The sequence below is a fragment of the Oncorhynchus mykiss genome, chromosome 19, assembly GCF_013265735.2.
Source record: "Oncorhynchus mykiss isolate Arlee chromosome 19, USDA_OmykA_1.1, whole genome shotgun sequence".
NCBI lineage: Eukaryota > Metazoa > Chordata > Actinopteri > Salmoniformes > Salmonidae > Oncorhynchus > Oncorhynchus mykiss.
In genome coordinates this window covers 37,766,890-37,779,146 of record NC_048583.1, presented here as the reverse complement: position 1 = coordinate 37,779,146, position 12,257 = coordinate 37,766,890, and the positions used below count along the sequence as shown (strand labels likewise).

General features: G+C 41.7%; 1 protein-coding gene across 7 annotated transcripts in view; it reads left to right on the top strand.

Annotated features, from left to right (window-relative positions):
- The window catches only part of stxbp6 (syntaxin binding protein 6 (amisyn)), a 159,829-nt gene that overhangs the window by 42,114 nt on the left and 105,458 nt on the right, over positions 1-12,257 (top strand). The window lies entirely within an intron of this gene.

Sequence of the window (12,257 nt, the reverse complement as noted above, 5' to 3'; positions counted from 1 at the left end):
CTAACTGAGGAGCTGTTTCTGCAAGGACAGGACGTACTTCTGGACGGGTTAGTGCTAATGCCGTTTTATGAAATATTAAAAAAAATATATTATATATTAAAAATAATTTTGCAATGAAATGTGTGTGTATGTGTGTATATGTATAATTATATATTTTTCCCATGTCAGATTATATTTTCCATTTTTTTTATTCAAATGGAATGGAGTAGAGCAACAAACACACACATGGCCACTGTGCCTGCTACTCCTCGCCATTTCCATATGAAATAGCCATTGGTTGCTGTTCAGGAGAGGGCAGGCCCACAACAATGGCCGGAGTTGAATGGAACAGCACTTCACCTTAGTGACTGTTCCCTCTGCTCTATACAATACATATATTTATTTTATGTGATGACAAAAGGCTCATACAATACAAATATTTTTTTCATGTTTTCTTTCACAGTGATAGCGACTGGGAGCCCCCGGTGCCAAGCTGCCCGCTCTACCTCTGCCCCCAGTGGTGTTCATATGCCACAGTTCATTACTGCAGGCATGACTGTGCCTCAGGCCAAAAGGGCACAGCATGGAGGCGTTGTTGTGTTCTGTATCGCATTAACTGCACCACTTGTTCAGTTTGTCTCTGCTTTACATCAGAAAGAGACTGCTATGGGACATGGCACAGGCAGCAAAATATTGAGTCGACACTTTTTTTAAAAATATTTATTTTCTAATATTTTTTTCAACATTTTTGTGTGTGTGTTAGAATTGCTTTTTTATATGTTGTATATAGTTATTTGCACTGTTGTATATAGTTATAGGTCGGCCACTTGGGTACATTTGGGCAACTTGTGTGGGACACCTGGGTGACTTCATGCTAAATGTCATGTAGCTCACCCATTCCTGAAGTTATCAGTCTGAAACTTTGCACACCTACAGTTGCCCTCTTGTGTTATCCATCAAAATGATCTCCAGCATCCTATCTGACTGTGTGGCTATTCTAGTACATGTGAAAGATGATGCTACAACAATAAAAAAACAGAAAACGTATGCTCTTTCTCTTTTCTTCCACCAGATCTACTGTGTTATATTCTCCTACATGCAATTAACATTTCCACAAACTTCAGAATGTTTCCATTCAAATGATACCAAGAATATGCATATCTTTGCCTCTGGGGCTGAGCTACAGGCAGTTAGATTAGGGTATGTCTTCAGGTGGAAATTGAGAACAAAGGGATGCAGCCATAACAGGTTAACTTACCTCATTTGCACTCACTGTATATAGACTTTTTGTTTTTAGTTCTACTGTATTATTGACTATGTTTTGTCTATTCCATGTGTAACTCTGTGTTGTTGTATGTGTCGAATTGCTACGCTTTATCTTGGCCAGGTCGCAGTTGCAAATGAGAACTTGTTCTCAACTAGCCTACCTGGTTAAATAAAGGTGAAATAAATAAGAGCGTGAACGATGCTGAATGGGTGTTGACAGTAGGTACTAAAATATTCAAAGGCCATTTTCTCTTAAGTGAGGTTACAAGTTTATCAACTTTCAAAGCAGAATTACTTTCCCATTCTTCAAATGCTGTGCTTGATATACCATTTTGTAGCTCTGTGTCTCTGCTTTTATCCAATGCAAAAAATACCATTTCATATTTTGCTGCAGAAGACCGAATCAAGGCTGTCGGTCACATTTTCAATAAACATTTTTTAAAAATCTGTTTTCACTGTCATTATGGGGTATTGTGTGTCTGGGTGAGGTAAAACAAAATATTTAATTCATTTTGAATTCAGGCTGTAACACAACAAAATGTGGAACAACTCAAGGGGATAAATGTTCATGAACCATTAATGTTGTGATGACGCAAGTTTGACAAAGTATATTTGTTTCTCTCGGAGTCTATTTACTTACCGTATAATTTTATTATGTTGACCAGGAACCTTACTTAGCGTGAAAACACTGAAGTCACACACACCAAATGGGTTACATTACGCATATGCAATAGTCCATAAAACATGCCTAACCTGGTGGCCCCACTCTATAGAGTCCAGCACTTGTTTCCTGTGCTTAGGCCTATCGCTTCATCACTAAGATTACTCCTCTGGAATTGATATATCCCTAGCAATTTCAATTGACTTTTTAATGTCGTTCCCTCACCTTCCCTGTCAACGACCTGCCAGACTGCAGCTGTTTGAGATGACAGATATTTAGGAGGACTGAGGGAGCGTCTTCAGAGGGAATGTTCTAACAAGCCGTACCACGACCGATATCTACAGACTTAATGAATTCCCAACGTATCTGATTCTAGCCTGATGTGCCAGCCCGCTAGCAGAGGATTCTTCTATCATTTTTAAAGCCGTATTGATTTTGAAGATGCACAGATTGGACGGAGTCTAGTGCTTCTGGAGTTAAGTCACTTGTAAGAGAGTGAATTAATCAAGATCTTCACAGCCTCGGATAAAGACTGGTTCAGCTTATTTAAATAATGAAAAAAATGTTTTCATGGAATTTTTTTGTCATGTGATATTTGACAGGAAAACGTTACAACCACTTAAGCTCCTGCCCTTTTATTTTGTTTCAGTGTCTATAACCTGTTGTTTTTGCGACATGTTTTCCTGTTTTGTAGTTATTCTAGTTTTACCTTAGTTAACCCTGTTTGTCTTGCTTGTTTCTCTTCATTGTTCTTTTAATAAAGTGAAGCCAGCATCAGCTGAGATTGCACCAATTAGATGCTAGTAATTATCATGCTTACCTTATTTGGCGGCCTATTTAAGATGACCTGTTCTGCTCACTCATCCTGCTGCTTTTTGCTACTACTGCTAGTGTGTGTTTGCAGAGCCTGTATTGCCAAGACTTGCATTATTCATTCGTTAACCCCCAGGAGTCGATTGATGCACCGGTGTGTTAGTCCAAGTAACATAATAAAAAATCCCCATCAGTTCAAGCTAGATGTTTTTTGTTGTATTGAATGCGTTTCAATCCACCGCATCCACAGATGTTGCACTTCGGCATCTGCGGTGAAAGGTGGTAGAGCGAGAGCATCCCAAAAATTGGTCTTCTGTAGCATCCAAACAGTTTGGCTATTATGACCACTCTATGGAAAGATGAAACTGTCACAAACATGATGGTGGTCTCTGTTTTGCTCTACGACCCCCACAAGTGTGTCAGTGGGGAAACAAATAATTATATCTCCTAGAGATAGGACAGACCGTTCAAAACCTTATTCCTTATGATTTTGTTTTTGACAATTTTTTACCGTTTATGAATGTTAGTCAATGTGTTTCTATGGGCTATTGTAGTAAAGGCCAAATTCAATATTCAATCAAATCATTATATGTATGCATGTATGCATGTATGCATGCATGCATGCATACATACATACATACATACATACATACAGTGCCTTGCGAAAGTATTCGGCCCCCTTGAACTTTGCGACCTTTTGCCACATTTCAGGCTTCAAACATAAAGATATAAAACTGTATTTTTTTGTGAAGAATCAACAACAAGTGGGACACAATCATGAAGTGGAACGACATTTATTGGATATTTCAAACTTTTTTAACAAATCAAAAACGGAAAAGTTGGGCGTGCAAAATTATTCAGCCCCTTTACTTTCAGTGCAGCAAACTCTCTCCAGAAGTTCAGTGAGGATCTCTGACTGATCCAATGTTGACCTAAATGACTAATGATGATAAATACAATGCACCTGTGTGTAATCAAGTCTCCGTATAAATGCACCTGCACTGTGCACTGTGATAGTCTCAGAGGTCCGTTAAAAGCGCAGAGAGCATCATGGGGCGCCAGGGTAGCCTAGTGGTTAGAGTGTTGAACTAGTAACCGGAAGGTTGCAAGTTCAAATCCCCGAGCTGACAAGGTACAAATCTGTCGTTCTGCCCCTGAACAGGCAGTTAACCCACTGTTCCTAGGCCGTCATTGAAAATAAGAATTTGTTCTTAACTGACTTGCCTAGTTAAATAAAGGTAAAAAAAAAAAAAAAAAAATGAACAAGGAACACACCAGGCAGGTCCGAGATACTGTGAAGAAGTTTAAAGCCGGATTTGGATACAAAAAGATTTCCCAAGCTTTAAACATCCCAAGGAGCACTGTGCAAGCAATAATATTGAAATGGAAGGAGTATCAGACTACTGCAAATCTACCAAGACCTGGCCGTCCCTCTAAACTTTCAGCTCATACAAGGAGAAGACTGATCAGAGATGCAGCCAAGAGGCCCATGATCACTCTGGATGAACTGCAGAGATCTACAGCTGAGGTGGGAGACTCTGTCCATAGGACAACATTCAGTCGTATATTTCACAAATCTGGCCTTTATGGGAGAGTGGCAAGAAGAAAGCCATTTCTTAAAGATATCCATAAAAAGTGTTGTTTAAAGTTTGCCACAAGCCACCTGGGAGACACACCAAACATGTGGAAGAAGGTGCTCTGGTCAGATGAAACCAAAATTGAACTTTTTGGCAACAATGCAAAACGTTATGTTTGGCGTAAAAGCAACACAGCTGAACACACCATCCCCACTGTCAAACATGGTGGTGGCAGCATCATGGTTTGGGCCTGCTTTTCTTCAGCAGGGACAGGGAAGATGGTTCAAATTGATGGGAAGATGGATGGAGCCAAATACAGGACCATTCTGGAAGAAAACCTGATGGAGTCTGCAAAAGACCTGAGACTGGGACGGAGATTTGTCTTCCAACAAGACAATGATCCAAAACATAAAGCAAAATCTACAATGGAATGGTTCAAAAATAAACATATCCAGGTGTTAGAATGGCCAAGTCAAAGTCCAGACCTGAATCCAATCGAGAATCTGTGGAAAGAACTGAAAACTGCTGTTCACAAATGCTCTCCATCCAACCTCACTGAGCTCGAGCTGTTTTGGAAGGAGGAATGGGAAAACATTTCAGTCTCTCGATGTGCAAAACTGATAGAGACATACCCCAAGCGACTTACAGCTGTAATCGCAGCAAAAGGTGGCGCTACAAAGTATTAACTTAAGGGGGCTGAATAATTTTGCACGCCCAATTTTTCAGTTTTTGATTTGTTAAAAAAGTTTGAAATATCCAATAAATGTCGTTCCACTTAATGATTGTGTCCCACTTGTTGTTGATTCTTAACAAAAAAATACAGTTTTATATCTTTATGTTTGAAGCCTGAAATGTGGCAAAAGGTCGCAAAGTTCAAGGGGGCTGAATACTTTCGCAAGGCACTGTACATACATACATACACACACACACACACACCATTCAAAAGTTAGTCACGTCCTTGATTTTGAAAGAAAATCACTTTTTTTTGTCCAAATAAAATAAAATTTGATTGGCTGGGCCTGACTCCCCAGTGGGTGGGCCTATACCCTCCCATGGCTGCGCCCCTGCCCAGCCATGTGAAATCCATAGGTTAGGGCCTAATACATTTATTTAAATTGACTGATTTCCTTATGAACTGTAACTCAGTAAAATCGTTAATTGTTGCGTTTATATTTTTGTTCAGTATAGATTATGGTAATTCATATTACATAACGAGGATGCAATGATGTGCGTTGCTTCTTACCTAATTCTGATGCGTACTTTGAAGATGTTAGAATAACTATCCAAATGTACTATTCCTCATCCAACAAGACGAGTAACGAACAGCAAAATCACTAGCCTATGTCAATCTACTATCCTCCATAGTAGAGAAGTTTACCTATTCTATTGCTCAGTTTGTCGAGAAAGAAATGGCCTATTCCAAATAGACTCTGGGACAGTTGTGGGACGATAGATCCAAAATTCATACAACTAGTAGGCCTCGGCTACTTTATTATACACTGCTCAAAAAAATAAAGGGAACACTTAAACAACACAATGTAACTCCAAGTCAATCACACTTCTGTGAAATCAAACTGTCCACTTAGGAAGCAACACTGATTGACAAATTTCACATGCTGTTGTGCAAATGGAATAGAATACAGGTGGAAATTATAGGCAATTAGCAAGACACCCCCAATAAAGGAGTGGTTCTGCAGGGGGTGACCACAGACCACTTCTCAGTTCCTATGCTTCCTGGCTGATGTTTTGGTCACTTTTGAATGCTGACGGTGCTTTCACTCTAGTGGTAGCATGAGACGGAGTCTACAACCCACACAAGTGGCTCAGGTAGTGCAGCTCATCCAGGATGGCACATCAATGCGAGCTGTGGCAAGAAGGTTTGCTGTGTCTGTCAGCGTAGTGTCCAGAGCATGGAGGCGCTATCAAGAGACAGGCCAGTACATCAGGAGACGTGGAGGAGGCCGTAGGAGGGCAACAACCCAGCAGCAGGACCGTTACCTCCGCCTTTGTGCAAGGAGGAGCACTGCCAGAGCCCTGCAAAATGACCTCCAGCAGGCCACAAATGTGCATGTGTCTGCTCAAACGGTCAGAAACAGACTCCATGAGGGTGGTATGAGGGCCCGACGTCCACAGGTGGGGGTTGTGCTTACAGCCCAACACCGTGCAGGACGTTTGGCATTTGCCAGAGAACACCAAGATTGGCGAATTCGCCACTGGTGCCTTCTTCACAATTGAAAGCAGGTTCACACTGAGCATGTGAAAGACGTGACAGTCTGGAGACGCCGTGGAGAACATTCTGCTGCCTGCAACATCCTCCAGCATGACCGGTTTGGCGGTGGGTCAGTCATGGTGTGGTGTGGCATTTCTTTGGGGGGCCGCACAGCCCTCCATGTGCTCGCCAGAGGTAGCCTGACTGCCATTAGGTACCGAGATGAGATCCTCAGACCCCTTGTGAGACCATATGCTGGTGCGGTTGGCTCTGGGTTCCTCCTAATGCAAGACAATGCTAGACCTCATGTGGCTGGAGTGTGTCAGCAGTTCCTGCAAGAGGAAGGCATTGATGCTATGGACTGGCCCGCCCATTCCCCAGAGCTGAATCCAATTGAGCACATCTGGGATATCATGTCTCGCTTCATCCACCAACCAGACTGTCCAGGAGTTGGCGGATGCTTTAGGCCAGGTCTGGGAGGAGATCCCTCAGGAGACCATCCGCCACCTCATCAGGAGCATGCCCAGGCTTTGTAGGGAGGTCATACAGGCACGTGGAGGCCACACACAATACTGAGCCTCATTTTGACTTGTTTTAAGGACATTACATCAAAGTTGGATCAGTCTGTAGTGTGGTTTTCCACTTTAATTTTGAGTGCGACTCCAAATCCAGACCTCCATAGTTTGATAAATTTAATTTCCATTGATAATTTGTGTGATTTTGTTGTCAGCACATTCAACTATGTAAAGAAAAACGTTTTTAATAAAAATATTTCATTCATTCAGATCTAGGATGTGTTATTTTAGTGTTCCCTTTATTTTTTTTTAGCAGTGTATATAAAAAAATAAGTTAAATAGCAAACTATTCACATTATAAGCGCAGCAATGTGCGCAAGGTTGTAGGTTACGTGTGGATGTTTGTTCCATAATGCAATTAGCGGAAAAACACTGTCAGCACATGCCAGCGGTTTTATTTAACAGATGAAAATATCCGTTAGAAATTTAGAAAAAGGGGCCATTTATAATTGATATAATAAAATATTTGCCTCCACTGATCTGGTCGGATTTTGGCTAGGCTACGTTGAAGCAAGGTAAGACATCCCTCATAATATGTAGCAAAACATTCAGCGCATGTTTTCAAAATGCATACTGCCTCCAGCTCATTGCAAAGTGGTGTGTGACGCGCTGATGAAGCCTGCCTTCAGTTCCCTGTGCATTTGCTGTTTGAGATGCTCTAGCAGCAGCTCTCGCGCTGTTTTGATTTTCCCCTCAAAGGCTGTATCTGTATGCTGTACGATGTGATAAATAAGAGCCTACATAACGAATATACTGTACACACGCACACCAATTTAATTCCACTAAATTATGCAAATTAACCTATAGACGATAAGCTTGACCAGTTAAATCTATTTTCATGGACTGGTATTCCCATCAATGGCTAGGCTAAAAAGCATTATTTCGCAATGGAATTTTTCCTTCTCCCGGACAATTGGCAATTTTATTCATTGGCTTTAAAAAATAAATAAATAAATAATAAAAAAAAAAAAATATATATATATATATATATTGGCCTAAAGCCAGCTATTACCAGCTAATGGAAACCCTGGTGCAGACAGGCCATCTTTGTAATATGTTTACCTGACAGTGACCTCTCTTGCCCCTAGCGTCTCCACTGTAGAGAATGTGATTATTAGCTGACTGCAGATCAGTGAAAGGCGATTCCGAGAATATACCGTCCATCACTACTCCCACTGGTACCTAGGACGATCTGGTTATTGCTAAAAAGGAGTAATATTCAGAGATGATTCAGACTCCAACAACAATCTCCCTTGAGTCATGTCCTCATGAGGCGTTTGATACAGTAGAAAACAATGTAACCTCTCAAAATAATTGACAGCAGGGCTGTATCAAAATATTGGCCTAGATGTAGGTGTTCTAGTATGTTGTTTTCCTGTACAGGACATTCTCTCATCACACTGTTATATGAAAACAATGTCCTGTGCTTTGGATTGAGAGAGAGAGAGAGAGATGATGTGAAGAACATGTTCTAATCATGTATTTTGCCATTGCACTGATATGAACTGGCCTGGGAGGATTTTCAGAAGACTCAATGTGAATGATCCTCTGCTATAAGTGGGACACATGAGGAAACAGAAGAAAACAAACTATTTTCTTCATTCTTCCTCCTCAGTGCCAGGCTGCTCTAGAATGATGAATAGCAGGGGTGAGGAAGATAAATGCTGCTTCCATTACAGGAAGTGCAGCCCTGGATGAGGGGCGCAGTGAAGGACTCTGAATTTATGGGGGAGTGAAAGTGGGTTTGTACGTGCATTCGTGTGAGTCTAGTGGTGTCTCTGTATTGATGTGGGTGTGAAGATTATCAAGCTGACATAGGCTGAGTAGAAGTTATGAAACGCTTCTCTCTCTCTGATCATGGCTTGTCTTCTATAACTTTGGGGAAAGGAATTCTACACTACAGCTTGCAATGCACATTGAAACATCTCTCAATTATTTGTCAAATATCCTTGCCAAAATTTTGGAAAACAAGAATGATTAGAAATGACAATCTGTTTTTTTCACCTCGCAATGCTACATTGTTACTGCTTCAGTCCTCTTCATATTACTCACTTTGTCATTTTATAATTGCATTCCCACTGATTATGGAACTTTCTATGAATATTCAACCTGAGCCATCAGTGCATTTTCCTTAGCCCTCTGAAAGCCAGGCAGAATTAAGCCTTCCACTTAATGCTGTTAAGTGCTCTACTTGTCAGGATGTCAAGCTACTCTCTACAGTAACAAACAGTTCTGCAGTACTCTGGCTCCGCAGCCAAGTGCGTTTCAATAGAGCTCAGTGCAGGTCAAGACATTGAGGAATACGAACACTGTATGCTATGTGGAAACAGTGTATTGTCTGACCTTGTGGCAAACCATTTGGATAATTTACTCCACTAAGAAATCTATTGTCATTTGCATAAAAGACAAACGCAGGAGACCAAAGACCTGATGCTTGCAGTTATTTGCAATGGCCTTATCTTAAATGCACTATTTCTATGCATATAATGCCTTCCTTTTGTTGGCTAAACAACCCTTGGCCAATTAGTGTTCCACGGTAAACCAAAACTCCGGTATTTGTTTTGATACTAGAACATGAAAAACAGTTTGTTAATAGATTAGATTAATTTTTTATATATACATTTTTTATTCTTCTGTCATCTACTGGTTGATAGAGGAGCGTCTATCAGCGCAGCCCGTGCCTCCTCCGTGTCTCCACCGTGCCTCCGTGTTTCCACCGTGTCTGCTCTGTGCCTCCGTGTCTCCACCGTGTCTGCTCTGTGCCTCCGTGTCTCCACCGTGTCTGCTCTGTGCCTCCGTGTCTCCACCGTGTCTGCTCTGTGTCTCCACCGTGTCTGCTCTGTGCCTCCGTGTCTCCACCGTGTCTGCTCCGTGTCTGCTCTGTGCCTCCACCGTGTCTCCACCGTGCCTCCTCCGTGCCTCCTCCGTGCCTCCACCGTGTCTCCTCCGTGTCGTCTCCGTGCCTCCTCCGTGTCTCCACCGTGCCTCCTCCCTGTCTCCACCGTGCCTCCTCCGTGCCTCCTTCGTGCCTCCTCCCTGTCTCCACCCTGCCTCCTCCGTGCCTCCTCCGTGTCTCCTCCGTGTCGTCTCCGTGCCTTACTCATTGCCAGCTCTAGCCTGTCCAGAGGAGCCACTGCACTCACTGGGAGTCTGGGCTGCATCACCACTTATGCTGCACAAAAGTTAACACACATCAATAATGCAATACAGTATGTACAGTATTTAGAAATGTTGAAACGGTTAATTACTGTTTGCAAAACAATGTCCATTAAAGACAAACACTTCACAATGCAAGAAGATACTGGTAGCTTTCAGCTTGGAAGGCTAACTTTCCTTGCTAGCTTACGGCTGAAAGCGAAGCCAACATCAATTCACTACCCTAGTACCTCGTTTGTGATAATATGCAAATCACAATGGAAACTATTGCTTATTCCAAAGCTGATTGTCACCAAAAACGTTATTAAGTTACTTCGTCTTCCCTACCTCGTGTCTCTCCCAGTCGAGATAATTTTTGCTCGAGCCTCGAACTGACTGTGTGAATGATGTTATGAGTCTTAGACGGCGCTTACTTTTATAAAAGAGATTGCTTCTGTTAATCTTGTTGATCAGTACAATAACATTAGTCTCAAATCAAAGTGAAAGATTGTTTTTCGTCTGTAGTCTTATGAAATCAGCCAAAACCAGCTTGATTACTCGATGCACGCACACACTCCTATTGAATATGCATTCACCTATATTGTGAATAGGCCTAGACTACATCTTGATTTACCCAGTTTATCAATAGATATTTATGTTCAAATAAATGATTACCATTATTTTGTTATGTAGTTAGGTTGGTAAAAAACTTAGTCAAAATGATTTAAATGATTGTATTGATTAATGAATGCATACATTCAAAAAGCTTACATTTATGTAATAATATTGACCTCAAAAGATCTGTCTGAATTTAGTGCCATTCTGTGACTGGATTATATGCCTTTTTTGTCGTGGTATTGTTTTGCTATCGAGGATCGTGATGGTATCAAGTATGGTGATACTGAACCTGGTATTGAAGTAAAAGTGTTGGTATCGTGACAACACTATGGCCAATACCTCCTCTCTGTTCTGACGTTACAGGGTGGCAGGGTAGCCTAGTGGTTAGAGCGTTGGACTAGTAACCGAAAGGTTGCAAGTTCATATCCCCGAGCTGACAAGGTACAAATCTGTCGTTCTGCCCCTGAACAGGCAGTTAACCCATTGTTCCTAGGCCGTCATTGAAAATAAGAATTTGTTCTTAACTGACTTGCCTAGTTAAATAAAGGTAAAATAAAAAAACAGATCCGGCCCCTTTCACTTCCCAGTTAGGCTGCCCTGTGTTTTTGCGTGTTCCCTGCTCCTTCCCCAGGGACCTGTTTAGATGCAGAAGACAAAGATTGTGTTCTACTAGACCAGATTAGAGCAGGGAGATGATGGTCTCAGCCTTGCTCACCTTGCTTGGCCTCTTGGTTTTTCTTTCTAAGCATGGAGAGGAATCGATTAGCCCCCAGACTAATCTCCAACCAAAGGGACTGAATAAAGTGCTCATTAGCTGTAATGTGATCCAGAGTGTGATAGTTTTCCTATCAGGAGTTACTGGTGTGGGAGGAGGTTACTGGAAGAAGATTGAGGATTGCTCTATTCAGACAATGGGTTGGTGTCCATTCTGTCTCAGCTCAGTATTTTAATAAGAGGTGGAATTGGATTTAATTCACAAATGGGAAATTGCCCATTTTCTGTGCAGAATTCCAATTCAGTCAACTAATTATCATGACTTTGATTAGCTGAAGCTGCTGTGTTAGTGCTGTGTTTAGATATGCTTATTGTGTACACATTCACACTTTTCTGGGTGGTGGAGTGATTTCTCTGTCATCTCTTTAATCATACCAGTCAGCCAGGTCAACTAAATAACCGTTTGTCCTTCAGAGTAGTTGGTTTGCTTTTATAACCTGAAGAGTGATCTCCCCTGCACTGCCTCTGCAGCAGGGCAATACGACAGTCAATTGTCTATACACGCTGATATGGTCAGGGAAATTCTGAAGGCCAGCACATTAAGCCTATATCAAAATCGTCATTCATGACAGGGGTTTATTCTCTACTATGGCGCTGCTATGTCATACCCATTACCCAGCACGGATCTTCCACTGCAAGGCTGCAGTACA